The sequence below is a fragment of the Eumetopias jubatus genome, unplaced genomic scaffold (genome assembly GCF_037043125.1).
Source record: "Eumetopias jubatus isolate StellerSeaLion01/CBP00866 unplaced genomic scaffold, mEumJub1_p1.0 scaffold_3, whole genome shotgun sequence".
Taxonomy (NCBI): Eukaryota; Metazoa; Chordata; class Mammalia; order Carnivora; family Otariidae; genus Eumetopias; species Eumetopias jubatus.
Genome location: NW_028274809.1, coordinates 91,691,136 through 91,718,758, shown reverse-complemented (window position 1 = coordinate 91,718,758; position 27,623 = coordinate 91,691,136). Strand labels below are relative to the sequence as shown.

General features: G+C 37.2%; 1 protein-coding gene and 1 pseudogene across 1 annotated transcript in view; both read left to right on the top strand.

Moving 5' to 3' along the window:
- The window catches only part of THSD7B (thrombospondin type 1 domain containing 7B), a 763,227-nt gene that overhangs the window by 477,717 nt on the left and 257,887 nt on the right, over window positions 1-27,623 (top strand). The window lies entirely within an intron of this gene.
- On the top strand, window positions 8,617-8,699 carry LOC114207365 (U4 spliceosomal RNA; annotated as a pseudogene).

Below are 27,623 nucleotides of genomic sequence, written 5' to 3'. Positions count from 1 at the left end.
AATAGCTAAACAGCATTAATCATTTTAAGTAAAAGCTGTCAAGTTTTACAGATGTGGCCTTTTATGTTTCCAGATTATTTCAGGGGCCTTTTTGTGAAAAGTATCCTGGCATTTTGAAAAGTAGATAATCCACGGTGACATTTTTTTTATCAGTTGGATGAATTTTCAAGATACCATGGAGGCAGAGGTTCACAGTGCTCTTGCAATGTCTTTCCCTTATTGATATTGGGGGGTTTGCTTTACAATTAGGCATTTACAAGTTATTGACATTTTTCACTACTTCTTCTTTATGAGTGGAACATGGGTCTACAAGACTTGACATCATAGTCTTAAACATGCATGGGTCCAATCAATTAGATAAAGATAACATGTTATTTTTCAAAATTAATTTGAAAAAAATTGCTAATTTTTTAATTGAATTTATTTTACCCTTAAGGGCTTCTCTACTAAAAATTAGAAAGAGAAAATCTCAAGAACAAATACAGTAACGAGTTTCCAGTAGCAACAGGCTTTGGTTGTCCTCTTACGCTAATGCTTAATTATATTGAATTTCATGGAGAATACGCTTGAAATTTCACGTAAAACATTTAAATGTTAATCAGGACACTGCTAATTTTCCTGTTATTCTACTGTGATTAAACAAACAAAAACAAAATCTTTCTTTGAGTCTTACTCTAAAACATGAATCAAGAAAACATAGTAATGGAATATATGCAAGCAGCGAGTGTATCTCTTTCTTGTCGAAAGGGTATTAGGAGGCTACTGTCTAGTGGGCCCCAACAGGTTTTCCTTCTCCAACGTACCTTCCCAAATCCTCTTACCCCAGAAACGTTTAGTGAGCAACAGAAGGAGTTAGGTGGTCATGTGTATCCAAGAAACCATATGCATCAATTCACCCTAAGCTTCCCAGAGAAATACTGGGAGGGTCTGTGGGGTGGAGGAAATAGTTGTAAGTAGAGAGCAGATGAGGGCATGCTAAGAGTTTAGGCATCATCCTGGACATCTCTCCCCCTCCATCTCTGGCCCGGCTCCAGGTTCTCACACATTTACTTTTTGAGGATTCTCACATTGTCTCCACCTCCACCACCACCACCCTAATTCACATTAGCATTTCAATCCATTCCCCACCCTTTTAAATACAAGAACAGAACTATGTCATTTCCTTGCCTAAAATACTTCAGTGATTTTCCTCTACTCTTAGGACAAAGGCACGATCCTTAACATGGTTGAGAAAGACCCGTATATCTGTATTCCTTTTCAGGCCTGGAAAGCGCATTCCTCCCTCAGACTCCATGCACCAAGCCACACTGGTCTTTGTTCAGTTCCTAGAACAGATGTTGCTCTTTTCAACCTCAGGCCCTCTGCAGATCTCTCCCTTCTTCCTGGGATACCCTCCTCAGGAAAGGAAACTTCTCTGTCCCCACACTGCTAAGATCTCCCTGTGACACCCCTGGATATTGTAGCACTTTCCACAAATTTTGTTTATGAATTTGTGTGATTAGTTACTTAATAACTACTCTTTAATTGTTGATGTGACGAGACCAGATAATGAACTCCATGAAAACCAAATTATAAATTCATAGCTGTTGTACCTACTCCTAATTTCCCAGAATCTAGTATAATGACTAGGAACTCTAGTTTATGCATATGTGAATACATAACTATCCATGGAAGGAAAGTGCAAGATAGTAGATGTGAGATCTGATGTCAGGCCAACTGGAATTCCAATCTGGGCTTCCTTGCTATCTAGCTGTGTAACCTTGGTCAAGTTACATAATCATCCATAAACTTAGTTTCCAACAGGGCTAATAACTTGACACATAGGGACTGTAAAAACTAAATTAGACAATGTCTTAATAAAGTTATTGTCGGTAATATTATGCCATTCTTATACTTAGCTCTATGTTAAAGTTGCATTAATCAACATTCTAATTTCCTTTTAAGGGCAGTTTATGGCATGTTAGCCGAATGCACAGTTAGTATGATGCTAAAATTGCAATCTCTTATTGGTATTTCTTTGACATTCTTAGGAGACATTAGGAATCAGGAAGTGAACATGATTTCTGGCTCTCTCTTCTCTAGTTATGTAGCTATGAAGTTTTGGATTTTGAATTTTGTCTACTTTTTTCTAATTGTCTGTGCTATAAAATTTTGGACTTTGTCTACTGCCTGGCTCTTTTACTGGCTTTCTTTCATACCCACCAGATGGTTGCCAGAGTATCTTTTCTTTAGCAGGAAATTACTGGGAACATCATGAGTGATGGCATAGCAACTATGCAATGGAGAGCCAGTATTTGAAAGACAAAAATAAATAAATAAATAAATAAATAAATAAATAAATAAATAAATAAAATTTCAGCCTTTTGGCAATGTAATTTCCAAAAATAAATAAAAAACAAAAATATTTAATAAACATGCATTGTTTCCAGTTGCAACTTCTTGAAATTCAGGAAAGTGTTAAGACTATTGATAAAAATAATGGTTCTTCCGTCAGTAAATTTTCAGAATTTTCAGAAACACTCACCTGATCAAGTTAAGTCTTGTGTTTTCTTATCTCTGAGTACCTCTGCATGAATATAGCCTCTGTACCTAATCCATCAGTCACCTTTAATTATTTTACTCAGCATGTGCCTAGACTGTGCCAGACATCCTGGAAGGTGTAAAAGGCCTAGTATCTGCACAGAAAGAGATTATTGCCTAGTTGAAAAATAAGATTCCTTTATGGATTAAAAAGACAGCCAGTTAGCAGACAAAATCCAAAATTTTCTAGCACAGATAACTAGAGAAAAGAGAGCTAGCCAGTTGGTCTTTATTTGACCTTTTGTAAGAAAAGCAGCTAAAGGTACTCTGTTCCCTTCTGATACACAGGTGTTTTCTCTTCACTCCCTCTCCTTAGTTCTACACTTTGTACTACTGCTTAGGAACCCTTCCTTCTCAGTTGTCACTAATCTCCTTCTGCTGCATCCTCCCAGTGCCCAGTAGCCTGTAGCAGAACATGCATGCTGATGATAGGGTGAAGTAGCAGCAGAAGGCTGGATGGAAAAGCTCTCTTCCTTGACACGACTTTTCCTAATTCAGCTAAACCCATTCTCCAGGATGGTTCTGAACCAAGAGTCAGCAAACTTTTCCAGTAAAGCCCCCAATAGTAGATATTTATGGTGTCGCAGACCATATGGTTTCTGTCATCACTACTCAGTTTTGCCATTCAACCGGAAAACAACTGTAGATGATATGTAAACACAGGGGCGTGGCTGCAGTCCAGTAAAACTATTTATAAACAGGCAACAGTCTAAATTGGACTCACAGGCTGTGATTTGCTGAGACCTGTTCTGTTTTCCCAAATAGATCCTGTTAATAGAGACTGTTAAATAAGCTGAGAATTGGGTTAGCTGGATTTCTATAATGTACCCCAGGAACATTTTATTTCTGTGGAAACATACGGTAGTTATTTGGAAATTCAAATTGAGTTAATCATAACATATAAACTTTAAGTATACAACCACTCCTAAGTTAGACACTGTCTCTTTGTCCTGTATAAGCCAGAAATTGCCTAGTATTGGGAGGTTCTGAGGGCTCACAGATAAGGTAACAAAAACACTATTAGTAATAGATTGCCAAGGAAGCGAGTGTTCTCCATGGGCTCTATAAACAGTATCTGATCTTTGTCCTTTTGCTGTTTCCATGAAGTGTCCATAAAACAGAGAACAGATTAGCAATGCATCACATGCAACAGATTAGATGCATCGGGTCTTACTTCTTTTATTTTAACCTTTCTTTTATTCTCCCCGCCCCCAGGAAAGAGTTTTTTCTCATCCGCATTGAATTTTCCTGCCAGAATTAATAGCCCAGACTCACAGCCTCTAAATAAATCAGCAACAGTTGGTGATTATATTGGTTTGGGAAGAGAAAAAATGTTTGGCGTGCATTACATTAGTTAGACAGATTGGAACCAGATTAAGGACAAAGTGGGTAGTAAGGTGATTTTGAACTGTAGTTATTGCCCTTCAGTACACTTAGAGTAAATAGATCAAATGCTGGTTTTGAAGATAGCAAAAGCCTAGGAAAGGCCAGTATATTGAGTTTAGGTGATTTTACTTTTACAGAGAATGATGATTAGGATTCAGACAGCATATTCAAGAGGAAACTTTCTTGAGTTTGAAGTGAAGAATATTGCCCTCCCAAGTTTGAAATGTTTGTTTTTCTTTTCCTTTTTTGGTTTTTAGTAGTTTTGTTTTTCGTTCTACTGCTTTATTTATTTTTATATTTTCTTAATTTTCTTGTGGCTTTGTTCTAGTGGTGAGATATTCCCCTAGTGAGCCATTAATAAATATTATTTAGTACACTTAATTTTCAAAGAACAGAGATGCTTACTACTTAGAGAAGCATAAAATACTGTGTTGGGCTACATTCTGATAAGCCCATTGTAAACTGAAAATATTCTGTCGAAAATGCATTTAATACACTTAACCTACTACCATCACATTTTAGCCTCGCCTACCTTAACTGTGCTCAGAACACTTATATTTGCCTACGGTTGGGCAGAATCATCCAACACAAAGCCTATTTCGTAATAAAGTGTTGAATATCTCATGTAATTTATTGAATCCTATACTGAGGATAAAAAAACACAATGGCTGTATGGTAGAGAATGGTTATAAGTGATCAGTCCTTTGCCCTCATGATTGTGTGGATGACTGGGGGCTGCGGCTTACTGCCCAGCATCACCATAGAGCATTGTATGCATATCTAGCCCAGGAAGAGATCCAATTTCAAAAATCCAAGTACAGTTTCTACAGAATGCACATGGCTTTCCCACCTTCGTCAAGTGGCAAAAAAAAATCGTTAAGTCAAACCATTGTGAGTCAGGAATCGTCTGTATAAAAATTTAAAAGCTTGTTGGTTATTGAAAGTTGATGTTGCTTTTCTGAGTCAGTAAAAGAAAATTCTCAATTATCAATACTGAAGTGTCAGGGCAGCAGTTAATCATGAGGATTAGGTCATCCAAAATACTCAAGGTGACTCTAAATATTTGGGGGCCATTTATAGTTAATAGTTATGTCTGATGTTAAGAAATTTAACTGCCTGCCAAGGATGCAATTTAAAGAGCTGAAGCAGGAAAAGCTACAGTGACTTGCCTCCTCCCCAAACTCTATTTTTATTATCTTTGGAAGCTACACTGGCACCATCTGATGGCATCTGCCTGACTCCACTTCAACGCAAATAAGTTTAATTTTCATCCTTCCAATTCTTGGTCTAATCTGCTATGGCCAATGTGGCAGGATTTTACATATCCACATGATAGCCAAGGATCTACCCTATGCATCCGAAAATACAGAGATAGTGCTATGTAAACTTCCTTCCCTTCTAGCTCTACCTTCAAAATGGGCTGCATATCAAACTAAAATCAAGACTTGTGGAAAACTATCAGCAGATCAATTGCAATAACAGCGGCTCTTTTCATGGCCTCACTACTTGTGCTGGGAACATGAAGAACCGCACCTGGCTGACCACAGGACAGGCAATTCAATTATGAAGTCAGGTTCGCAGGCAGAAGACCACACAACTGTGTGTGTCAACTTTTTTGGATCTGTTTAGTGAAGCATTGCATTACATAAAAGTCCCCCATTATTTTTAAAATGTCTTTTAAAATAATCATTTACTTAGTTGGTTAAGCGCCAGACTCTTGATTTTGACCCAGGTCATATTCTCAGGGTCTTGAGATTGAGCCTCTTGTGGGGCTTTGTGCTGAGTGTGGAGCCTGCTTGGTATTCTCGCTCTGCTCTCCTCTGTCCCTCCCCTCCTGCTTACGCATGAGCTCTCTACATAAAAAAAATAAATACCATTTAAATGTCTGTTCTTTGAGAATAAAATGAAGATCTTTGAGGTCACACCAAATCCTCCTCTGCTCCAGTCTTTTTTATGTATCAGCTTTATATTTATTTTCTTTTTAAGATAATTTTTGACTTGCAAAAAAGTTGCAAAATACTACCCTGATTATTTGTAAGCCAGCTTTCACTGTTGTTAACGTCTTACATATAAATAATAATGTGATTATCTGAACCAGGAAAGTATAGTGATATAGTACTACTAGTAATCTTCAGACTTTATTCAGGTTTCACCAATTGTCCCATGAATTTTGATTTTTGTTTTGCATTGTTTTTCTCGTCTAAGAGTCAATCCAGGATTAGTTTTTCCAGAGATTAGCATTTAATTGTCATGTTGCCTTCATTGCCCTCAATCAGGGACTGAGTCTTCAGTTTTTCCCTCTCATGACCCAGACAATTGTGACGATCACTCATCCTTTATTTTATAGCATGTTTCTCAGGTTGGGTTCGTCTGACGCTTTTCTTTAGGTTGACTTTATATCTTTTTGGCAAAAATGGTGTCAAATCAGGAGTTGCCCGATATCAACATGTCTTCTTACAGCTTAATTTTGATCACTTTGTTAATGTGCTATCTGTCAGGTTTCTCCACTGTAAAGTGGCTGTTTTTCTCTTTTACTAGTGTTTTTGTGGGAATTTACTTTGAGACTATACAAATATCCAGTTTCTCATTCATTTGCCCATTAATTTTAGCAACCATCAATGATTCTAATGAGCAAAATTCATAACGGCAGCATTTGTCAAGTGGTAATTTTCTATTTCCATCATTCTTACTATATTTATTCATTTGAATACTACTGATAGGATGAATTGTCTCTTCTCCACCAACCAATTTATTCAACCATTTATATTATGGATCGTATACATATAATAAATATTATGTTAATATATAATATAATATATACATTATATCATGGATAATTATTTTGTTAAATGAATTGTAATCCATTACTATCACTATTTCATTGCTCAAATTGTCCCAGATTTGGCCATTGGGAGATCCTTCATGTTGGCTCCTTATAACATATTTTAAAGACGAAAAAATATATTCTAATGGACACTGTTATGGTTATATAATGCTATGTAACAAACCCAAAACTTAGTGGATTAAAATAACACTGCAATGTTATTAGTTCTCATACTTCTAGGGATTGGCTCTCTTAGCTTGGTGTTTTTCACTTGGGATCCATCAGACAGTTGCAGTCAGGCAGCTGATAGGACTGCTGAAGTCTTCTTTAGTTACACGTTTAAAGCTTGGCCAAGAGTGGTTGGTACGGAAGAGGCTAGTCAGGTATTTTTTTCTCCAAATATTCACTCCAAATGGCTAGTTAGACTCCCTCCTACTGTAGCAGTCTCAAAATAGTTGGACATTTTACATGGCAGGTAACTTCTCCCAGACCAAGTGTTCCAAGGGACCCATTTGGAAACTACAAGGTTCTTGATGACCTGGCCTCAGAAATCACACATTATTACTTCTACTGTATTCTGTTGATCAAAGCAGTTATAGACCAGTGGATTCAAGGTGGGGAATGGGAAGCCTGGCCAACCACTCTCAATGGGAAAATGGCTGCAGAAAAAGAAGAGAAGAAATTGAGGATGACATCTTGGAGACAAGCCACTGTACCTACCTAGTATTGATTTAAATTAATTTAATTTTAATGCCACTTAATACATCTAAATCCTCAAAACTAAGAAAATATTATTTATGTTTATAGTGCTTGGGAATTATAAAGTAATGCAAACTAAATGCAAACTAAATGCAAACTAAAAATCCCGTATACTTTTAATTAACAATATTAATTTACATGACATTTGATGTTGCTTCATTAAAGACAAAAATCTGCTTTGGATGTGGTGCGAAATGCTGTAAAGGAGGTTTTTTTAGTCTGGCATACTAAAACTTCATCCTTTCATTAATTACAGAGCCTGTAGGTATAGTGCACATCATGAGATCATTTATTTAGTCAACAAGATAATATGTATAGTAGATACAGGTCTCCACTCTCAAGGGAATTATATTCTATGTCTCTGAAACATAAGGAAGTGCCAGCCTGAACTTTCTTTTTAAAAAAGACAAAGGATAAGCTTTTTCTCTGAATAAATATCTTTTGAAGACAAATTAAAGCCTGACTTCAGGTACTTTTTTTCTAAGACCTGTGTCATCAGTAGGAGTCTTGTGCCATTAGAAATGCAGTCCTTCTGCTCAGACAAACAAGCACAACTGTTCCTGTCAGATGGCAAGCATCCAGTGCATCCAGAAATCACCGAAGCAGGTGTGTTTGTGGTAGATGCAAAAATAACTAGAGAAGAGCAAACAAGCACAAGCTCTTTAATGTTCTGCGGAACTCTATGAGAAAAGAAAAAACTAAGAATATCAAGAGAAAGTATTTCTTGCCATACTTGGGAACATGGGAGTGGATGAAGCAGAGAAAAAAAGCACAGGACTGTGAAGGGGTGGATTGGGACCCAGAGTTAAAGTGGATGTCCTAATTTCTAAATCGAATATATAACACACACAAAAAGAAAGGCTCTTCACTTGTGGACTGGGGCTTGGGGAACATTTATCTGGCAGCTATTGTTAATAAATTAGTCTCTTACTGAGAGTCATAAAGGAAAGTGTTTTGAGGCAAGTGATTATGATGGTGTGACTCTGGGAGAGGGACCAACCAATGGGAGGAAGCAGCCATGGGATTTTATTCACTTTGGTGGCTCTGGGAGAGGCAGAAAGGGATGCTCTTTTGCACAGTGGCAGTATTGTAGCCAATGAGGTTTATCCAAGGCGCGATTATTGCTAATTGAAAACTTTTCTCACTTACATACATGCATGTGTCCTTTTCTGCCCATACCTCCCTCTTTAGTTCTCTTCTTGCTCCTCAGTTTAACCATGTTGCCAGGCATTGACTGCAGTTGACTAGAGAGAAGAAGATATGCTTCTTTCTTCTTTTAAAATATCAGACAGGTCTGGGATTTTATCCGTTTCTCCACTTACTAACCAGGTGATATTTGGCAGGTTGCCTGATATTCTGATACCCTAGTTTTCTTTTCTCTATGGTAAAGATCTAATAAGTACATCATAGAAATGTTTTGATATAGAAACTTACTAGTTCAGTGTCTGGTACATTGGAGATATGCATCATATATATATATATATATATGGTATTATTATGGTTTATGGTCAATATGAAATCACTTCCTTTATTATAGATATTTTATCTTGAATTGTGCTCTTACGTCCAGAGTTTTCTTTCCATCAAATAGGTACAAATTTGAAATCTGTTCTCCATATTGCAAAATTTGAGGGAAATTCAGATTTCACTTTAAAATTCCAGGTTTTAGATTAAATATATTTTAAAACTCATGTGTAAGGGGCGTAAAGGTTTTAGAAGGAATTCAGAGGAGAGTTCTCTAAATAACCAAAGTGTTAGGAGAGTTATCTAAATAACCAAAGTGGTAGACTGTTAGAACTTTTGGTCTCCAACATTGGCGCTATTGGTATTTTGGGCAGGATGACTCTGTTGTAAAGGATTGCTCTGGGCAATGCAGGATGTTTAGCCTTTCTGCCCCTAGGTACTAAATACCACCTAATCATTGCAACAACCACAATGCTTCTCATTTTTAAATTCTACTGAGAGGAGAACAACCACTCTTAATTGAGAACCTCTGGACTAGACTATATATATATTTATTTGTTTGTTTTACAATAAGGGGTATGTTTCCAGATGTTAGGCTGAACACATAATATAGTGCACAAATACTATACTATAGCTTGTATAGTGTACACATATATCCTATAGTATATCCTTAGAAATTACAGAAAAGATAATTTAATACATAACTTCATTCTTTTGAAATATATTGAGTCCTTGATGGACCAGAAATTGCTATAACATAAAGGATTCAATAGGTGATGGCAAAAGTGGTCTCAAATATACACGTTGGGTTTTGAGATGGCCTAATAAATGGTGTTTCATTTCCTCCTTGAGTTCTGAATGAATTGAGAAGACAATGGGTTAAGGCACAGGTAATTAAACGTTGTGCTTGTCAAGCTGATATTGGAGAATGTGGTTTATATCTAGGGACAAATGAGCTTCCAAACATGAGAATGAAACAGACTTACCAGCTAGTCGTGGCAACACCAGACTGGGACAGGCCTTCCCACTTCTAGAGATGTGGTTACTGCCACTATAACATCCATAGTATGAATGAGCAGAGGAGACCTCATGATTTCTGCATGCAGGCTCAATTTTCAATGAGATAAAAAGGAAGGTGCTATATTCTGTATACCCATATTATTCCAAATACCCCAGTCAATTTCCTGCCCTCCATGGGAGGGACAATGAATGAGAAGAGACAGGCCAGGAGTGTTATAGCTGGTGGAACTTAATTCATGTGGGGGAAAGAAACATCACAAGTTGGAAAATCATATTTCTTTAGTTATTACTTTGGAGTTAACTGCTACAAAGGCAAGAATGTGGCAAGTCTCACAGAGGTGGCCATAAGGAGCAGAAGGAGCATGAAGATGGTCTAAGGGCAAATGAAAGAATGGGTAGTTATCAACAAAACAGAAACAAGTTGACCCTCGTGTATCTCCCTACTTCACCTTGGGTCAAGCAGCAGTGATGGAGATACATGTTATCAGATGGAGTCTGATATTTAGTAGCTTAGATGGAAAAGAAAAATTGGTGATTCCCAAGTGGAATAGGGAGTACCCCATAAAGAGACAAACCCCAGGGTCTTTTTTGACTACATATTCAGCCCCCTACTCCCTCCTGAAAATGGACATGAATACAAGCCACAGTGGTTATTTCTTGCCCTCCCTACCCCCCACCCTCAGACACGTGGTGTATTTTCACACGTCAAATAGTGCAATAGAAAATCTCAACTACAAACAAATGCAAATAATTATTAGTCAGCAGATATTTAAGGAAAGCCACCATTACCAAAGCAAGGAAGAAAATTCAGTGAATGGAAGAATCTACTACCAGCAGGAGTTAACTGAGGAAGCACACTGAGAATAAATCAGATTTTGATATTGGTTTTTTGATTAAGCATTCTAGCTACATGAATTTAATGAAGCCATATCCTCAGGGAACTAAGGGAAAACAACTTGTCATGTAGAATTTTATGCCAAACCCACACTATCCTGCTCATATGTGGGAGAAAATAAAACTTAAAAAAAATACCAGACATACAAAAACATATAATGCTTTCTAGACATAGACCTCTCTGAAAGAATTAGAAGATGTGCCTCAGAAAGATGAAAATTAATTTAGGAAAATAACTGGATGTAAGAATCAATGCTACTTAGGGATATGTTCAATCAAAGTAAGAGATAAACATTTAAAAAGAGAGAAAAAGAGAAAGAATGAATATGGAATCACAAAAATAGTGACTGTGATGAAGAAGAGCAATTAGATAAAGACAAAGAAAAACGCCAGTGCATTAGACCTAGAGAACAGCCAATCTAGGCTAGAGCAGCGGGGAGGAGGGGACATGGAGATCCCATGTACTAGTTTGTGAGATTAGGAGAGAAATTTAGGATGTGAGCAATTCAGCTGATGCAAAATAAATACGTAATAGAAAGGAAAAAGAGTAAGAAACACTTTAAGAAAAGACATCTTGACAAGACATATTCTTTTTTTTTTCTTTTTATTTAGTTAACCCCTGTGCTCCGCCTTGATGAAGTGTTCTGAGTTGCTTGGTGTGGTATGGGGAGCAGGAGGGAGAACCTGCCCCTTTATGTCTGTGTAGGGCTGGGGTGCTGGCAGCTGCTTCTCGGGCTCATGCACCTTCCTTTATCTTCTTTACCTTTATTTCCAGTGCCTTTTTTCACTGTGGCAAAAAACATATAACATAGAATTTACCATTTCAACTATCTTTAAGTGTACAGTAGAGAGTTGTTAATTATTTGTCCATTGCTGTACAACAGATCTCTAGAACCTTTTCGTCTTGCCAGTCTGAAACATCATGCCCATAAACAATTCCCCTTTTCCCCCTTCGCTCAGTCCCTAACATTCCTTCTGTTCCTAAATTTGACTACTTTAAATACCTCATATAAGTGAAATCATGCTATGTCTTTTTGTGACTGACGTATTTCACTTAGCATAGCATCCTTAAAGTTCATCCAGCTGTAACATATAACAGGATTTTCTTCTTTTATAAAGCTGAATAATATTCCAGTGTATGCATATGCCACATTTTCTTTATTCATCTATCAAGGGCCATTGAGCTTGTTTCCACATTCAGGCTGTTGGGAGTGCTTCTGCAATGAGTATGGGTGTGCAAATATCTCTTTGAGATTCTGTTTTCAATTCTTTTGAATATATGTCCAGAAGCAGGATTGCTGAATCATATAGTAATTGTATATTTAATTTTCTGAGGAATCACCATGCGGTTTTCCATAGTGGCTGCACCATTTTGTATCCTACCAACAGTGTGTGAGCGTTTCCTATTTCTTCATACCCTTGCCAACCCTTGGCTTTATTTTTTTTTGCCGGGGAGGGGGTTGGGAGTTTTAGACAGTGACCCTCCTAATGAATGTCAGGTGATATCTCATTCTGGTTTTGATTTGTATTTCCCTGATCACTAGTGATGTTGAACAGCTTTTCATATGCTTGTTGGCCATCTGTGTGTCTTTGGAGGAATGTCTATTCAAGTCCTTTGCCCATTTTTTTAATTGAGTTATTTGTTCTTTTTGTTGTTAAATTGTAGGGGATTCACTTTCAAAAAATGTAGCATTACTAGGGGGACTCTAGACCAGAGTTTCACAGTAGCTGCACTTGAATTGGACCATTAATCATTTTGTTTGTGTTAATTCACCAATGTGGAAAAGTCCATATGGAGGCATTTGACCCATCTTAAAGGCTCTCATGTGAGGAAAAATATTGTGAAAAAAAAAACTACATGCAAAATTTCATGGATATCCAATTGATGTAGATGCTCAACAAAAGATATGATTAAAATGTCACCAATAGACTAGATTCAGGTTACACAAGGTGTTGTCAAGAGCCAAACATGATTTAGTAACAAAAAGCAATTGTTTGCCACTGAATGCCTAATGACAATATCCATAACTGCAAGGCCAGATATTCAGACTCATGTTTTTTTTGGTGTGTTTTCTTTAGTTTTTGATTTTCTGAGTGCGGTTAATCATATGCCCTCGATATGCAGTGTTCAATCCATTTTGTTAGCCTTTTATCATTTTAAACAGTTACAGATTATGTCTCCATGGAGTGTGCTAGGAATGTCCTTATGTTGCACCAGCCTGTGCTTTATGAGATAAACAAATGAGTAATTCAAGCTTTGTGGCGAGTATGTGTGTCACATAAGGGCTCAGTCATAATTTTTGAATTGTCTGCAATGTACATTAAATCAAAGTGTCTGTCTGAAACAGTAGTAGTATTTCATGAGCTGTGTAGAACAGTTTCTTATCCTATCTCTAAGAATGCAGCTTTTTTTCCTTTTTTTTTTTTCTTCTTTCCAGTTTTGCTTGGGGTGTGGTGGAGCACAAAAGTTTAACTTAATCACGGTCAGGGTTGAGGCACTGAAACCTACATGCTGCATTTTTTATTCCTATTATCTTGAAAGTTTAGTAATTTGTGTATATGGATAGTTTATCCCTGGCTACAGGATATTGTTCTTTACTTTTCTTGAGGTTTTAAAAAGTGATAATAAATCTGAAAGTTTTGAAAAATCAATAACATAAAATAATTATGAAATAATATTTTTCTGGCCATCTAAGATGGTAATTTCCTGAATGTGCATGTGTGTGTGTGTGTGAACTATTTCCACAGACTGGGATAAATTTAGATAAGGTTGCTGATACATCTTGTCCTCTGGCAAAACCCTTTATTTGACTCTATGATCAAAATGAAAAATGGCTTCAGAAGCGTCCATTCAAGTCTATTGCTTTGGGAAATCATGTATAAGCAATCATGGGAATCTTCAAATCAAACGAACTTATGTTCCCTATGGAGACATTATTTTGTGATTTCTTTTAACAGCATTTTTACCCATTTGTCATTTCTTTATGGAACAAGATGATCATGGAAAGGAATACTACTAATTTGTGATGCTGATTGCATTCCATTTCAGCTGATTAAAGCCAGCTGGGACATACTACCCCAACGCTGTTTATAAGAATCACGCCTGGCATGTGCAAAGTTCATGAAAATCCTTAGCAATTTGTTAAATAATGTGCCAGGTGATAGCTACAGATTTGTAATATTTTAGAAAGGTCTATCTTTAATTCATGAACTTTTCAATTTCCTTAAAAACTTATGCCAGGAGGGCAAAGCTGTCTGACCCACTTATAGTTATTGCAAACTCTGCTTCCAGTTACAGTTTCAAAGTAGGTTATTTCTCCTGCCTGCTGTGTTCAACATTTTATTGAGACCATTTTTCTTTGACTCTTGAATACCCAGGTAGTTACTTGTCATAGTTATTTCAAATTTCTGTTTTCTCTCATTTTTTTAAATGAGTCCATACTTTATCAGAATCCTGATCAATAATCAGCCAATGAGAACTATTATATGCTAAAGCATAACATCAAAAGAACTACCAGAGATTAGGAGGGAGAAATGTCTTTTTAAAAGTATCTATCTTTTCCACTAACTCCCAGATAAATCATAAGGTATGGTAATTGTTAATCTTAATTTGCTAGACTAAGTTTTTCGTACTTCTACTATGAAACACATAACTAGGGGTTGGAAAGAGTGCTATTGCTATCACGTGCCACTGAAAAGATCTTTTAAATAGTAGGTGTTCCTCATAATTATTTTTAAAAAGAAGTATTTTGATAACTTGCTATGCTCCAAGGTACTAAGGATAGAATGGAGAACAGGGTATATAGAATAGTACCCCTGTGTATCTTTTAACTTAATGGTGAAGTTATGTACTAGACAAATGCTTATAAATAAAAATAATTATTATTCTGATTAAGTGCTACAAAGGAAAAGTTCAGAATAAAATGAATGAGTTTAGTAAAATTGATGCCAGATGAAAGGAACTTGATTGGTCAAGAAGAGTTGTTTATTTCCAACAAAAGAAATAGTGTATGTAAATCTATCTGTAAGGAAATTGTTCAGGGCATTGGAATAATTGAAATAGAACTAGTAGCTAAATAGCTAAATTATAGCCCATAATAGAGTTAGAGAGCGGCCTAAAGTAAAGCTACATCAGTGGGGAGGGAAGAAGGATCATATGGAAGTCTGTAAGCCAGTGTACCTAGATTTTATGATGAAAGCAATAGAATCATACTAGAGTGTTAGGTTAGAGAGTGGCATGATTAGATTTAAGTTCTAAAAAGATCACTCTGGCAGCAATGTGGGGAAGGAAAGTTTTGTGGGGAGAGAGTGGTTTAAGAGAAACCATGTAAGAGACTGTTTTCATAATCCAATGAAGACTTGATAGTGGCTTTGATTATCAACATACCAGTGGAGATGGAGAGAAAAGGAGGTGCTGAAGAGGTATTTTAATACCCAAGAATACCCAAGATTTAGTGGCTGGGGGTATAAAATGGAGAGAAGTACCCAGGAAAACACTCAGGTTTCCAGCTTGAACAATGGCAGCATGGATGCCACTGATGAGTTAGTCCCTAGAGTGGAGCAGAATGGAGAAAAGATCATTAAGAGGACTTTGAAATATCAAGTTTGAAGATTCTGAAAAAATAGCAGAGATGTCTAGTGGAGAATGAGAGCTAAATGGAAAGGTCTGAGTTGCAGATTCAAGCCTGGTAATCATTAGTCCCGATATTGGTAATTGAATCTTTGGGATTGGATGAGATCTGCTGATCTGAGAGATGGGAGAATGTCAAGTGAGAAGAGATGAAGACTTAAGAGCAAGCCCTGAGGAACTCTAACATTGGAGGGTCAAGTGATAAAACAGGGTGTGAGTTTGGGGTGTCATTTAATAACTTTTGTAATTAGCAAGTTATGTTTAACATGGAACATTAAAGCCATACATTTGATAGATTTTTTTTATCACCCTCAAATGAAGTACTGTATTTTCACCAAGGTACACACAATATTCTGAGAACTCAGGCAAGTGTTGGCCACCAAAGCTTCAGATTATTTGTTGGTAAAATTAAAGACTACCCAACTGTCTGGCATAAGCAGAGTGAGTTACAACTTTAACAAACATTTATACAAGGATTAATTTCCAACTAAAGAGAAAATGGAGTTCTGATAGAAAGAGACACTGGGTAAACTTGATAGAGTTTAGGAAATAGATAAAATGTAGCCTGGGGCTCTGGGTCAAACTTGAGCATGAGGACACTGAGCACATGGGAGGTAAAGAGAAGACCTACAGGTAGCGAAGGCAAAAAGCCTAGAGATAAATTTGCCAATTAAAAGTTTTAAGGATACACTTTTAATAATATTGATAGTTTTATTTTGAGCCTCCCTAAAGCCACAAAACACTAAATGGTTGTATTATTTATTCTTTTTCAAAAGGAACACTTTACCTTAAAAAGGGAAAAGAAAGAAGAGAAAAAAATATATATAATTCTAAAGGAAAGATGGACTCCGCGCTCCAGTCAGGACAGAATAAACATTTTGCTCTCCCTTACTTTTTTCATCTGCCTGCATAATCCAAATGGAAGTTAATAGGCCAGTAGTTTGCCTGCAATGAACCATGATTAATTCTGAAAGTCCACAGGTTTTCACGTTTAATGTCTTGCTTTTTATGGAGGGAATTTGTTTCCCTTCCCATTCAAAATCAGTTTAGTTTTTGTTGGTCCTTCTAGCACCTGACCCAGCTCATGGGTTAAGAAACAGTCTTCTCAGACTTAGGGAATCTAACCAGTCTTGTTTTTGAAATTATTGTCTCGGGGTTTATGGGGTTTACCTAGACTGGGATCTACGAAATTCAAAATGCCTCTCTTGACTGCAGCCCTCTCCTGAGGCAAATGTTCACCATGGTTCCTGACACTGACTGCTGAGTATGTATCCCATGTCCCTGACGTTCAACCCACAACTCATGGACCGGATAGCAGAGCTCCACTTGAGGCTGACCAGAGCAGTGCTTCCCAAACTAGAGTTAAGGTTAAGCTTGTTGTGGGAATGTTTTTAAATATGCAGAGGGCTAAACAGTGTTCAGGAAAAAAAATAAAGTCTTATCTTTAAAATAAATATCTTTTAAGCATTGTTAAACTGGTTTTCTCTTTGAACATTATTGAGGCTTCAATATGTAAATATACATTATGACTTCCTAACAGGTAGATTTGGTATGTATCTTCACTAGCTTTTTTGATGGCAGAATAAACTCTGTTTAACATCTGCTAGAATAATTAGTGTCCCCTCCAGGGATTATTCCAATAGAACAGAAATGTTGAGTTAGCCATAAAAGAGACTGGGTACCCTTTAAGTTGGCCTAGTTATAGAAATCTGCTCAGTTGAGATGTCCTGTATTAGTCAGTGACTATTTGACTCAGATTTTCAGTTTTTTAAAGACAGATACGCAGTGTTGGAAAGAAGCCAGGAGTATGTAGAGATGTGGATAGTAAGCAAAGCAGTCAGAAAGAAACTGAGCAATGAGTATGATGATACGCTAACTTCGGGAAAAATAGGTGGCCTCATCTGAGAGTTTAGCAAGATGCATCAGTTACCAGATGTACTGTGAGACCATTCCTGTTACTGTTGGCTTCTGATCAGTAATGAACCTTTGTTCCAGTCCTCTGCAAGGCCAAGTGTACAGGTACAGACAGTGCTCCATGCATCCCAGCCTCCCTGTGTATCCTTAACTGACCTAACCAACCATACTCCTGTTCCTTAAAGTTGGAATGTCTCTGTTGACTCTGTCCTATCCCGGATGATGGCACAGATTACCCTAACAGAATCATAGGGGTGAAGAGTTATTCTTCCAGATCTCCTCACATCCTGTATAAATTAGGTTTTTTGTTTGTTTTCCTGCCCGGCCCTCTTTGAATCCTTTACTAGTAAGAATTTGACCTGGATTTATCCTTTTCATTTTTCTAGATAAAGACTTGTAAATAAATACATATGAATAAAAGAATCTTATACCTACTCTGCTGAATATAATAGATGCTTCAACCATATAGTAGCTTCCCTTCAAATCTTCATAGTCCTTATTTACATATCTCAGGAAACTCTACACATGGTTGAAAAAGAGGTATATTTTAGGAGAACTAGTAGACTGTGGCTATAACAGAAAAAACAACACATTTAAATCAATCTCTGTGTCACATACCATTAGAAAAAAGTAATCTTACAGCTATATGGCCTGCTTTTACAGTCTTCCAGCTGGGTCTGGTATCTGATGCTCCTCGCTCTCACAGTAATCCTGTTTGTAACTACGAGGCTGGCCTTGGAGGCAGAGCCAACATCTCTCTCCCCTCTGCTTCCAGACAGCTATGTGCATACCTCCACTGAAAGATTTTATTATATAACATTATAGTCATTTGTTTATATATTTGTGTTTCCCATGAGATTATGAGTTTCTTAAGGGCTAGAGTAGCTTCTGATTTGCCTTTGCATCCCCACAACCTCACAGATCTTGGATGTTGAATGCACGAATATAATAATGCCGTCAGGAAAGAATTCTTTATTCTTGCTATCTTAATTCTGGTAAATGCGCAAGGCATGATGCTTTCCATTTTAAAAGTCCCTTTTTTAAGAAGGGAAGGAAACTGGTTAAATTACCTGTAGGTCCACTGTTGAAAAGAGCCAATAACTTATATTCATGGTTTCACCAATTGGATAGATTTTTCTTTAATACTCATTTACTCAAATCCTCTGCTAAGCAATATAAAGACAACATATTGGTACATGTTGATCTTTCTGTTATAGATCTCCAAGCAATTTTTATATTTATATAAATATTTATGTATTTTATATATTCTCTCTCTATATAGAATATGTATGTATTTTATGTTCTGTCTATATAAAATATGTATGTTTATAGGTATATATCTAAAATTATAAATAAATATATTTATGTATAATATATATAAATAAAATAAGATAGAGTACATCTGGCAGATAGGAAATAGCCTCAAGTTAAGAGTTGTGCATACAGGTTCCATCATCACCTGTGGCTGGGTTGTTTGGCAGTTGCCTTTGTGGTTATATAACATATTATGAAATCTATAGTAATCATGCATTTTTTTGTAGTTATGAAATATAGAATCAAGGTGGAACCACATTTTTCAAAAAATAGCTCATAAACTCAGTCCTATTTTTTAATCGAAATTTGAATTTCAGGTCCCTCCCAGTATCTGAACAGCCATGTATTTCTGTGACTTGATCATCTAATCAAAAGGGAATATTCTGAATGCATTTTCATTTTGTCTAAAATTAACAGTGAGGATTCAAGCAGATGTTATGAGAGATTGGAAATAACTGTTAAATAAAAAGAATAGCAAGGGACTACTGCAGCCTAGCAAGGAAATGGCAAAGTAAACAACCAAATAAAAAAAAATTTAGTAAGCACCCACTGTAAGTATCTTTAATAGATTTATTTGGAATGATTGAGTTTTTAATGGTTTGTGAAAGGAGTAATCATGAATGAGTTTCAGACCTCAAATATTTATGCTTTTTAAGAAAAGCCACAAACTTTAATGCTTTTTAGAAGCTTCATGTTCTTATGGAGGGTTTTATTTTGCTGGCGCCAGAGCAATAAAAAATAAGCCAGTTGCTATCAACTCTTACATTGAAATGTGGATGGACACTTAGATGCTTGGAGGCTGAGGATCAGAATGACTCATCAAAGTTGTGTTACAAAATAACCAACATCATATGATTGATATTTACTTTACAAGGAAGAAAATGATGTAATCACAGCAGGAATACTTCAGTAAGAATAAAGGATTTCTTTTGTAAGGATATAACATCTATATATTCTCCTAAAAGTATCTTAAGACAGGATGAAAAGTATAAGAAATTCCCATTTACTATTGAGAAAAAAAACAAACAGATATCTTTGTATAGACACAGGGATCTGGGAAGGACCAGAAGTATGGTTAAGATTAAAGCATACTAATAGATAATTCTTAATGCATGAATGCTTTTTAAAATCAACATGAACTTTCCAAAGAGTTGTAAATGTAGTCACACCATTAATTTTTCTAATTAATTGATCCTCTGTGAAGGCAGAATAACCAGTTGTTCAGAGCCCGCACTCTGGAGTGAGACTTCTGGCTTTGAGTCCTACCTCTGCTACATAACAGCTCCTTGGATTTGAAAAGTTAATTAACTTTTTGTTTTTTTGTTTTTGCTTCTATTTCTTTCTCTGTATAGTAGGAATGATAATAGAATGCAGCTGTGGAGTGTATAGAATAGTACCTGGCACAAAGTAAATGCTCTGTAATGTTTAGCTCATACTGTGCTTTTCTGCCCCTTTGCCTTATCTTATTCTTTCCTGAAAATCATAGGTGTAGTTGTCTGCCATGCACATGAAAGAGGGTAAGAATGGGCATCCATACGGTACCCTACAGGCATGGCTACTCAGTGATACAGGGAGTTGCTGTTGAAGGCTAGTCTGTTGTAGTGGTCCTGTAGTGTTAATCTTCATTGGGTATCACTGGGCCACCAGAGTTCTTCATGTGAAGACAGTTCTGTACCCATAGTGTGAACTCTGGCCAAGGGTACCCTGTCACAGGTTACCAATTTTGCTCAGTACTTTTATTTCTCAGACATATCCCCTTGGGTCTATACCTGCCCTCATGTGTGCTTTCAGGACTGATTCCATGATCCACCAATAAATGGGCTAGAACTCCTGCCCCCACTTCTCTCTTTAAGAATCAACCTTAAACGTTAGACCTCTTTTCCCCTTAAATCCTTAAACACCAAGTATCTGATAACATCCCTTTAGGAGCTTGACCAACAAGGCTGCTCACTCACCCTTCCAAAGGAAAACTATCTTCAAGTCCAAAAAGGTATCTATGGTGGGGTGTTATTTTAATAGCTCCTGATGTATCTGTCTCATAGCCTACTATCCCTGTCCTTGGTGTAGCCCCTCCAACATTGATTCTGTGCTTGCCTGTGTGACTTGTTTTGACCAATAGGATGTTAGTTAAGATGACACAAGCATAGATTTTGCAAGTGCGTGCCCATTAGAGATTGCCCTATTGGATAGCTGCTGTCATCCTTTGCGGAAGTCTTGCATTCTTTCAGGTATAACACCACATGGAAAAGCAGCCCAGCTATTCCATCTGTACAGCTCGGCCCAGTCTCCAGCTAATCTTCCAGCTTAATGCTGTGTCATGAGTGAGCCCAGGCAACACCAGGAGAATTGCCCAGACAACCCGTAGTTGTAAGCCTTCGTTTTGTGTGGTTTGTAGGCATCAGTAGATAAACTGATACAGTGGCAATGCCTGCTATTCAAACTAAAGTACTATCAAACACCTTTCTTCCTAGTTAAGAGAAATACACACACACACACATGCACACACCACACACATAATTTTACTCTTTGGTAGCAGATGTTGCCATGCTTGGCTTGAAAATGTACTAGAGGTTCATAGGAAACGTAGCTTATAATTATATTTGTCAAAACAGATTAATGACATTGTATGTATATGATTCATTAAATGAAAAATTTGGTAAATGCCCAGGAAAAGATTTCACTAGGTATTAAGAAAATTCAACCTTAAAGAAAATATGTGAGAAGGAAGAATAATAAAATTGATACTTTACAATTAAACATCTTCAGATGTTGTTATGCTTCAAAAATACCTGTTTCCCCATTTGGAAGCATTAAGTATAACTGCAGTGACCGTATCCTGTGAAGTTTGGTGGCCAGAGGTATACATTCCAGCATCTCCATTTACTAGTTTTGTGATGTGGGGGAAAAGGATAGGCTTTTCTGAGCTTTAGTTTTATCTACAAACAATGACTGTATTATCTCATGTACAGGACTGTTATAAGTATTAGATAATGATTTCATCAAGCGTGTAGTAAAATATTGGGCCCTCAATGTCTTAGTTGTTGAGTATGTTCAGGGCTCTCTTTCCCATTACTGGTTTCCAGTTTTGAGACCATCTGGACAGACTTTAAATAAAACCACTGGAGAGTGTTCTGTTTGAAAAAGATATTTGGAGAAAATGGACAGTCCAACTTTGGGGGCCTTCTAAGTCTCTCTTTTGAAGATAATGCATGACCAATACCAATACCCCCCTCTCTAATCCTCCATCCCCAAATGTTAAGAGTTACAAGATGAGACACATCATAGGGATGAAATTGCAATAGCTCATGTAATAATAACTGTGGGAAGAGCTGTGATGGTAATTTACTGTGCAGCTCACTCTTATTCACACCTGTTAGAACATTTCAAATAGAGAGTAAGGCTTTACCCTGTGTTTCTAACAGTCCCCTTGTAAGTGTGCATTTTAATCCTACCACTTATTCACATTTTAGAGCAAAATATTTCTCCATTTTTCTCTCGTGCCTTTGCCCTGACATATTCCCTTATTCATGGTGATACCCTCAGGCACCAGTCCTGAGATGTGCTTCTTTCCAGTATTTGAGAACAAGTAAAGAAAACTTCTTTTGTGGGATAGAAGACTCTTTAGTCGTTTTTTTCCTAAAAGGAATTCTGAGATTCCCATTGAAATTTCCTCATGGACATGTTCCCTGGGTGGGTGGGTGGGGAATATATATATATATAGGCTCTATTAAGAACCTTATTTCTTTTTCTCTTGTTTTATAAAATGATTCAAAATAGAACAGACCTTTCAATCTTATATAAATAGCATCTGCAAGAGCATTCTTGGTGATGATTAAGGGCTGATTTAATTTGTACACAGATATAAACTTACTACAAATACAAAAAATATGTATATTGAAGACTGGAGATGAATATGGCAAATTAATTTGAGGAAACTATCTTAAACAATAGTGAGGCTGTTAATGGCTTATGAAAGATAACCTCACAGGAAGCAAGGGGGGTGTATTCAGGAAAATGACTCTCAGGTAAGCAGCCCCCCTGGCGCCATCAGGGACCTCCTTTAATCTACTTCTGGTATTTCTTGTCACTGCCTGGAGGTTCAAGGGAAGCAGGAGTGATCAGAAGTTGTTATAGACCCATTAAGCCATCTTGTACTCAGGATCCCTTCAGTGCCAAACACAGCATCTCACATTTGGAAGGAGCTTTATGAATACTTACTCATTGAGTGACGATTTCGGCGTGGCTCTAGTAACTTTACTCTTCCAAGTATCACAATTTGGTTGTCAACTTTCATGAATCATTTATATCGGTGTCCTTGGTTATAAATGTATGGATTTGTGGGTTCTCTGAGTGCCTGCAGCTGTTTACAGCGAAGGCTTTTACTTATGGACGTTCATCAGATATCCTAAAATACATATTCCTCTGCTGAAAACAACAAAACAAATTCCACACCTCATTACCTGTAGAGACCAAAGCCCTTAACAGGGCATCTAGGGTCTTCTATGATTTTGTGTGAGCTTATTTTTATAGTCTTATTTCCCACATAAACCTTAGGTTTTAGCCTAAGGAGGGCTAATTTTAGCCGTGCCATTCCCTCTCTATAGGATGTCATCCTTCCCCATATTAGCAGGCAAAAATGTATGCATCATTCATCGTCCTGGGAAGGAGCTACCTCCAGGAGCATCTCAGCCACCACTCAGTCCAGAGGTAGAGTGAGCCACAGACAGGGAGGGGACCAGGACTCTGATAGGTTGCATTTGAAAGAAAGGCCTGGTAGGGCTTAGTGTTGGGACTTAGAAAAAAACAGCTTATCTAAAAATGACCTGAGAGTTGAGTTAAAGAAAAGGGGAGTCAGTGATAAGGTATCAAAGCAGAGGAAAAGGATGTGAAATTTTAGAGAGATTATGGGGAACTTTAAGCCACCATACTTCCAAGGAAGACAGCCATGGTGGGGGGTAGATGGATTCAAAATAGGCTCTCATTGAAGGAGGGCAGTCAGACAGAGCTAGCAGGATGCTACAGACAGGCCTCTGGCCTTAATCTGCCCTTTTAGTTACTCCAGACCTACATCTTAGAGGAGAATGTTCACCTACAGGCTACTGTAGTAACCTTCAACACTTGCTAAAACCTTCAGCCCCCTCCAGGGCACCGTACAGCCCCCTCCATGTCACCTTACATCTCTGAAATTTAGTTTCCTCATGTATAAAAGGAGAAAGTCAACAGAAATCAGAGACACAGGCATGAAGCAGGTTACACAAATGTGTTTTTAGGGCAGGAGTGAGGCAATTGACAGTAATGGGGCTTCTGTAAAATTACAGTTATCATCCCTAAAGTATTTTTTAATTCTGTGCACACTTATAAAACAAGTCTGCAGGCTAATTCAGAAGGCCACCAGTTTTTAACCCTTGGATTGAGTCATCTCTGTGTACCTTTCTAGCTTTAAAATGCTCTATTATTTATAACCTACATTAGTTAGGGCTACCGTAACCAAACACCATAGACTGGTTGGCTGAAACAACAGAAATTTATTTTTTCACAGTTCTGGAGGCTGGAAATCCAAGGTTAGGGTTCCAGCAGAGTCAGATTCCGGCGAGGACTCTCTTTGTGGCTTGCAGATGGCCTCCTAATTTCTATGTCCCGGAGTGGTCTTTCCTTGGTACGTGCCAGTGGGGAGAGAGCTCCTTCTCTCTCTCTCTCACTCTCGCTTTTCTTGCAAGGCTGCTTAGTCCCATCCCCCCTTATGACCTAATCTAATTCCTAGCTGTCCCCCAAAGGTTTCATCTCCAAACACCCTACTATTAGGTGTTGGGCTTCAACATATGAATTTGGGGGGACACAGATATTCAGTCCATAACATAGCCCATTCATTGTTATCTCCCTGAACATATTGGAGAAGGTGGGCTATGTAGTTCAAGGCCCTAAAGGACTGAGAATCATTTTCCTTTGAAGAGGGATGATCGAGAGGGAAGAAAACCTTCCCTATACCCGAAGATTAGGGAGAGAGTGTGAGCTCACTATTTTCTGTCTGGATTTAGGATATGTTAAAAAAAAAAATCTATAAATCTCTAGATTAAAAAAAGAAGTTACAGAATTTTATACTGACATTTCTTACCAAAAATATAAGCTGATTTTTTCTCTTCCTCTTTTTTTTCCCTCTTAAAAAAAAGTGTGGATCAGTGTTTTGGCATTTATGTAACCCTTTGATTTTTCTCCTAGCCATATGAAAATTATGTCATCAGTGAAGGAAGTATTTAGCTAAATTAATTCTGTTTTCTTCAGCTAGCTTACATTGACTTGTTTGTTAAAGGGTAATATACCAGCTCAGTTGGTTTCGGTACAAACCCATTTTGTCAATGATGTCATATTCAAATGCCTGGGTTCCTTTGCAGACATATTTTTACTGTGAACATTTAGATGATCAGAATTGAAGATTGCAGCGCCAAGAGCACTTAACTATTAAAAAAAAAACAAGTGTCTTAAGTTTCCACCATTTGGAAAGTACTTTTTTTACAAGATTTATTTATTTATTTGAGAGAGAGAGAGCAGAGGGGTGGGGCAGAGGGAGAGGAAGAGAGAGTCTCACACAGACTCCATGCAGAGCATAGACGCTAATGCGGGGCTCTATCTCAAGACCCTGAGATCATGACCTGAGCTGAAACCAGGAGTCAGACGCTTAACCGACGGCACCACCCAGGCGCCCCTGGAAAGTATTATCAACAAAAAAAAACTTTTTAATCAACTCCTTAGGAAGAAAATTGTGTGTTGAGTTTTAGTTTTATCCAAATTCATTAATTCCCAATTCTTACCTAATTATAAATGTGTTCATTATGTTACCTGCATTGGGAACCCTGACCACAAAAAGACTGCCATCCCATAATTTTCAGAATTCTCAGTCATATATAAGTAAAGCAGTCTTAGAACTCTGCTTGGAATTTCTCTAACTCAGTCCAATTTGATATTTATTTGCTGAGTCTTCTTAGTTTATTTTATAAGCGTTCATTTTTTACAAGTAAAAAGACTACTGGCAGATTGGAATGTAAGTAGTACTTAAGTGTGTTAAAGCCAAGTTTTTAAAGAATAGTTTACCATTTTCCCACCCAGTCCACCAGCTTTCCTTGGATTTGATTTGAACTCATTGACCATTCCTTCCGGGTCATCGTTGTTGTTTTGAAACAACCTCAGACATTTCCCTTCCTTTTCCCCACAAGTACCACAGTTTAGGAGGAAGCAGGTCTCTCATAGTCAATAATGAGTTTGTCTTGGCCGAGAATAAAATTAGATTGTTTTGGCTTGAGTTTGTTAATTGTCGACAGCAGTCTCTCAAATTGATTTCTGGCATTATTTGCTTCAGCAAGTAGCAGCTTGGAAGAGTGGAGATGCCTTCAATACCAAAATCTGTTGTCTGCTGCTTTGAGTTTGCACCGGAATGTTTCTTTGTGACTCATGAGATCAAGGGATACATAAATCAGAGCTACTCTTCTAGAAACGGAGAAATAAAAATATGGAAATAAAACCTGAGATTATGTGATCTCTAAATCAGTGGCCTTTGGGGGTTGAATGTCCTAAAAGGGGCAGAATCATTCTAAATAAGGAAAGTGAACTGAAAACGTCTAAGTAACCAGTTACCTTTACCTTTCCACACAGCCCAGGAACAAATTACTCTCTTTTGTACTCCCCGATGTCACTGCTAGTTCATCTCTCATTATGAGCTAATAACCATCCCGCTTTGTCTTCATCATTTTGACCTCTGTTATCAACAGTTTTCTCTGTGTTTGGTCCTAGTTTTTCCTTCTAGAGGTTAAAAGTAAATTATGTCAGCCACCTGGGCCAACCAGCCACTTCAACGGTCAAAAGCCAAGGATTGTGTTTCTTTTGTGTGTGTTTTTACTTTATAATGTTTAATAGAACACATAGTCCAGCCATTAATAAATGAATGAATAGCTGTTTGTTATTTTCACAGAGTCGGAAGAAAAAAACATGCCACCTTTTGTTATGTTGGTTTTCATTTTTTTTTTTTTTGGAGAAAGATAAATACATAGGTAGAGACAAATTGGAACGGCTTTACCTATAAAGAATGTATTTATGAGACATAATCTAGCATTTTATGCATTTGATTTAAGATACTATTTTATATACCTGGGAGTATTTTTTTAAAAGCTTTTATTTACTTGTTTGTCAGAGAGAGAGAGAGAGAGCACACAGCAGGGGGAGTGACAGGCAGAGAGAGAAGCTGGCTCCCTGCTGAGCAAAGAGCCCTATGTGGGACTCGATCCCAGGACCCTGAGATCATGACCTGAGCCAAAGGCAGATGCCCAACCAACTGAGCCACCCAGGTGTCACTACCTGGGAGTATTTTAAATATGTTAGCGTTAGTCTATTTTATTCATTCATTCATTTTAATGTTTTATCAAATGTATACATCTTCATAATTTGAAAGATCAAATAGTTCTTCAATAGGAGTAAAAAAAATTAAATAATTCTACGAGGTTTCTCTCCTTGCTTCCATTTGCCTCAGCTACTTTCAACTATTTTAGCTGATTATGCTGTTTTTAACCATATCTCCAGAAATTATGTTTAGTTTGTGACTTGTTATATTTTCAGATTTAAGCATTAACTATTGCCTTCCTGTATGAATAATAAGGATTTAGTTCTCTTGTATTATCTGGCCCCCAGTATGCTGGTACACTTCCCATTTTCCCCATGTGATTATCATGTAATTTTATTAGATCAATATATTCAGTGTTTATATTGGTATGATTATACAAGTATTTTTGAAAGTCTTACTTTAAGTGAACTATGATAATCATTCTTTCCTTGAAACATTTTATTATCCCTAGA